Source organism: Mastomys coucha, unplaced genomic scaffold (assembly GCF_008632895.1).
Source record: "Mastomys coucha isolate ucsf_1 unplaced genomic scaffold, UCSF_Mcou_1 pScaffold23, whole genome shotgun sequence".
Lineage (NCBI taxonomy): Eukaryota > Metazoa > Chordata > Mammalia > Rodentia > Muridae > Mastomys > Mastomys coucha.
In genome coordinates, this window is record NW_022196906.1 from 82,436,946 (window position 1) to 82,442,329 (window position 5,384).

A 5,384-nucleotide genomic window follows, 5' to 3' on the forward strand; every position below is an offset into this window, starting at 1 on the left:
CAGACAAGGGGCAGGGTTTGCTCTCCTGAGTGTGGCAGCTGGTAAGGGACATGGCCAGTTCTCCCACTCTCTTGACCCTAGGGACAATTCTCCTTCTGCCATAGATGATGAAGGCAAAAGGGAGAGGAGGGGATCTCTCCCTCAAGATGCCACTTCACAGTTGATTAGGGTCAGGTCTGGCTCTCCCACATGCACACCCTCAGGGGCAGCTTACCCACCACTCCTACATCACGGGCCAGCTCTACTGTGCTTCCCAGGCAGGGTGCAGTGTAGCTAGTCTTTGCCATTTTGTGGGTACTTCTTTTTCTTCTCCCTTATCCCCCCCCCAATTTTACCTCCTAATGCTGGATAGGAGAGAAACAAGGATAGGGAGAGGAATTAGAAAATCCTCTCAACTATAAATTTTCTCCTTTAGTTTCTTCTTTGGCCACAGCTACTAACAAATATAACCAACCTCCCTGAGTGAGCAACAGCCACCAGCCCTGCCTATCGGCTCTAGAATTTATAAACCCTCTGAAGAGTTCCCAGAAGTCCAAATGTCACACAATCACAGAATCTATCTGCAGCTGGCAAAACCATGCTTCTGCTAAAGCACGAGGCAAATCATGGTCAGCTGCTTCAGACAGTCCAAAGCAGACCCATACCTGGGATTAAAATGAAAACATATTCTTATAATATTTCTATATTTTTCTTTAAGAAACCAAGATTCCAGAATGCTTACTATAGTATGGGGACTGCTCTCCTGAGTGTTGTAGCAGGTGAGCGGCAGGGCCAGCTCTCTTGTTCTCATGACTCCAGAGCCAGCTCTCCTGCCTACCATAGATGGTAAAGGTTCAGGGTAAGGGAGGGCACCTCTTCCTTGCCCACGCTGCCACAGGGAAGACAAGTTGCAGGACTGTCGCTCCCACACTGACACCTTCAGGGCCTACTAACCCAAATCCCAGCTTTTAGGGTCAGCTCTATTGTACAGCCTAGGTGTGAGGTAAGTGCCTGTTCTCCCAAGTGCTGCAGGTGGTGAAGATCCTGGCCACTGTTCCTGCCATCATGACACTGCTATCATGGCTCCCCATCCAGCCTGCCAGAGTAACCCCTTGTAGGAGTCATCTATCTTGGGGTCACTCATACCCAAGGCCCAAGGTCCGAAGGCCAGTTCTCCCACCTGCAGCATGTGGGGAGGTGGGAAGGGAGAAGAGGACATCTCTCTCTCAGTCATGCCACTGTAGGAGAGACAAAAGGTAGGGCCATGCTCTCCCATGCTCATATCCTTGGGGCTAGCACACCCAAAACCCTAGTGGTGTGCAGGGCCCACTCTCCCAATGCTACAGTTGGATATGGGTGGGGTCACCTGCCCTGATCTCAAATCCTCGGGGCCAGCTCTCCCACAATGCCCAGATAAGGAGTAGGGCCAGTGTTATACAATCCTCAGATAAGGAGTAGGGCAGTGTTATACAATCCTCAGACACAGACTATCCCTGGGCAGCAGCCCAGACCAGGAACATCTGTTTAGCCTTTAGTTATAACAGACTCCTGCTGCTGCAGCGCCACAGACCCAGATATAGCCCCTGTAGCAGCACAGGCCAGGACCCTACCATGATCCCAGATAACATCACCTGCTCCTCACAACAAACCGCTTCTTACTTCCCCCCCAGTCTCCAGTTCTGCTTCTCTTCATTGTACCCAAATCCTTCTGATTCTCTTTGTCTTCCAGTTCTCCACCACTTTCTTGCTCCTCTTAGCGGTGCCTGGGGGTCTCTGAAAGTCTGGGTTGTTTCAGGAGTGCTCTCAGGAGTGCTATGTTCTTACTGTGCATTATGGCACTGGACAGGAGTCATCTCAGCCATGGTCTGCCCTGCCTCTGGCCTGCATAGCACCAGACTGAGCTCCAAGTCTAGACCCCATGGCACCAGTCTGGTGGTCATCTCAGGCTTGCTCCTCACCCAGCCTGCCTGAGTGGCCCCTTGTAGGGGTCATCTGTCTTGAGTTCACTCATGCCCAAGGCCCAAGGTCCTAGGTCCAGTTCTTCTAGTCTCTGGCTTGCTCCCCATCCCTGGAGCCCATTCTGGTACCAGTCTCATAGTCATTCAGGTTCACTTTTTCCAGGGTAAGCTATTATTAATCATTCAAATGTTTGTAGATCAGAACTCTGAGCACAGACATAACCTCTCTCCTCTCTGCCATGTACCTACTGATGCACATGTGACACAGTAGCCGTAGATGCAATGCTGCTAGGGGAAGATGTAATAGTCATTTTACATGCGCAGTATCGTAACTAACTGAAGAGCTTGTTTTTGCTACTGCAAGAGTGATTAGATTTTGTATTTGCCTTTAATACAGCCAAAGGTCTCTATTTCATATTGCAATTTTAGACCATATCATTCTGTGCATACTGTAATATTTATTCATAGACTACCTTTATTCATTTACCAATGGCCACCATGTTCTAGTGTTTGAATCAGGTGCCAAGGTCTTAGCTTATGCCTTTGTTGAACTCCAATAGTTACAGCCAAGAGACATGGGAAGGTGTGCAGAAGTGGAGTTCATTCACAGGAACCTTTTTGACCCATTCTGCTTTTTCCTGTACCTAGATGCTAGTAGTTCTCAAATCTCCCAATCAAAGCTATCAGGAAAGTTCTACACTTACTGGTGTGTGTGTGTGTGTGTGTGTGTGTGTGTGTGTGTGTGTGTGTAGGCACATACACGTGCATGTCCATATGTAAACTAACAGACAGAAAGGTCTCCTTAGAAATAAACAATACACTGCTTGTAAGATCATTCTTCATACAAAATGTGGCCAGTTTCCTTTGGTTCCTCGGTTTTATTTCTCTATTTATGTATCATGTCCACACATATTTTTAAAGGTATAATAGGTCCTATCTCTAATTAGCAGAAGTCATCAGTCATTCAATCAATGTGAATTAAATGGCTACTATTGCTACTTCACATTCCTCTCTACTTCAATTTTGTTTTTGTTTAAATATTAACCAGATACACACTTACTACTAAATCTGAGCTCAAATATTGATACCAGTTATATCAGTAATTATCTGTGAAACTGTAGGTAATTTCTCTCTGGGTCCTAATTTCTCCCTGTTCAAGATACAGAGACTATGAGACCGTCATGGGCAGAAGTGCCTTGAACTTATATGTTGACATTTTAATTCCCATTACCTCAGAGACGACTTAGAAACAGATCTTTTAAATGATATGAAACCCTTAAGGTAGTTCCTGCTTCATTCTGACTAGTGTTCTAAAAGGATAAGGTTAAAGATAAAGGATAAGGATAAAGACCATGTGAAGTGTCACAAGGCAGCCGCAAACCAAGGAGAGTAACATCAGGAGAAAGCAAGTCTGCAGTACTTTGTTCTTGAACCCCTGGCCCCAAGACCTATGAGAAAATAAATTTCTAGTTTAAGTTATGCAGTTTTTATTTTTATGGCAGCCACTTGGTAAATTGTTATAGATGCTAACTGTGGCTACTGGCAGACCAGCTTTCCTCCTAAGGGAACTAGAAGTATAAAATACTTGATGGCAACCAAATACATTTTTAAAATGCTTCATGACACACTGGCTGTCAACAACATTAGCAAACTAAGACCTAACAAATGAGTCTTCTTGAGATTGCTTTTGAAGACTAATTGTCCATGTTAAGACCAAACTTCAAGAGTACTAACTCTGATATAAATTTCCATAGTCAACCATACTATGTTAGAGTCTGAATCTTTGCTTGAATCCATCCCTAAGGTGAAACTTAGGAAAGCAATAGGTTTCTCTTATATTTAAGACCAGCAACTGGAGCAACAGGATCCAGGGTGCCACCCACAACCTAGTGAGGTTCGCATGCCCTGAAATAATGTAGGAACTGTATTTAGTTGTTTTCTCAAAAGCTTATCTTTCTTCATTTCCTAGTAGTACTAATGACATTGTCACAGGAATCTGAACTTAACAAGTGATTTCTCAGCCATTATATGGCGTATCTACTATAGCCTTCTGAATATTGCACTTTCCCTGGTCTAACAAGCTAACAAACGTTAAACAAAGGTGAGAAAACTAAGTCTAAGACAAAGGTTTATAAATCTAAAGGAATGGAAAGGTGGCCTGGGGAAGGCTGTGGGGGTGGCACTTTTCTTTTATTAACTGCTAGACAGGAAATGAGGTTTAAAGTTTTGACAGGACGATGAGGGAGAGAGGAAGAGCGAGTACGTAGGTGGATTTCAGAAACAACACAGGGAGGTTAAAGGCTGTACACTGAGAAATTGGTTTTAGTGCTAACTCTGTTACCAGTGACAGAAGCCAGTCATCCAACATCCTCTATGGTCACAGGTCCATATCTTAATTCCTGCACCACCTCAATGAAGAACACCATCTTCCTCACACCCTTTGAATGACAAATTTAGGATTTGATGGCCACCCCCAAAACCATCTCTGCTCATCTTGGTTTCAGACTTCCCCCAGCATCATGGCTACCCATCTCAGGTGGCAAATTCTGTGAGCAACATCAATGATGATGAAATAACTCAACAGTATTTGCATCCTATTCTTACTGTGTGCCACATAGCAAGACAGGAGCTTTCTGTGGAGGGGCGTTCAAAGAAAGTCCATTTGCATTAGGTCACTATAGTAACAGGACTGGTTGTGTTGACTGGTCATTTAATAACTTCCATAGCACTCGACTGCCTTCTAGTGAAATATTTCATTTCATTTGCCCATAATCCATCCCATCTCCTGCCCATCACACCTTTAATAACCTCACGTCACATCCTCATTAATTTTTCTCCCTCTACATCATAGAGCTTTATATTTTAATATTAGAGCCGGTCATCTTGTTAGCTTGATTTATTGTTTTCCTCTTTTGGAAAGTTCGAACTCTGTTTCTATGTATTATAAATAACAAAGCCTGGCTTGGATGGAGTAACAAAGCTGTAATTCAGGCTTGGGACTTTGCTGCCATTCCGAAGGCCTCAGCCACACCCCTAGGGATGTGGTGTCAGAAGAGGCTGGTGGCTGACTTACAACCCTGCAGTCAATCAAGGCCTTATGCTATTCAAACTATTTCCATAAATGACAAGTTATTAATGCTTCAAAATGAAAGTCAGGACTACAGGAGATCAGATGTTAGTTTAATGAGGACAGTTATTTCTTTTTCCTGTTTCATTAGGTAGGAGACTTTATTTTTTTTCTACACTTTAGAGAAACACATTACAAGTAATAAATTTTAAAAATTGGGGTATTCAAGATATATTAATTATGGCCATTGTTGCTATTATTTTTAATATTGTATAACATTCTCTACATGACATACTAGTGTTAGTGTACTAAAATGGTTAAAAAGAACAAAAGGAAAGAAGGAAGAAAGAAAAGAGATTGGAAGGGAAAGAGGTAGAAAA

The 5,384-nt window shown here is 43.4% G+C and overlaps 1 non-coding gene across 1 annotated transcript; it reads right to left on the reverse strand.

The window, feature by feature from the left end:
* Nucleotides 1-2,098: 2,098 nt before the first annotated feature.
* Nucleotides 2,099-2,236, reverse strand: LOC116074128. The gene has a single exon (XR_004112095.1). It is a non-coding gene; the product is annotated as a small nucleolar RNA SNORA17 (small nucleolar RNA).
* Nucleotides 2,237-5,384: the final 3,148 nt, after the last annotated feature.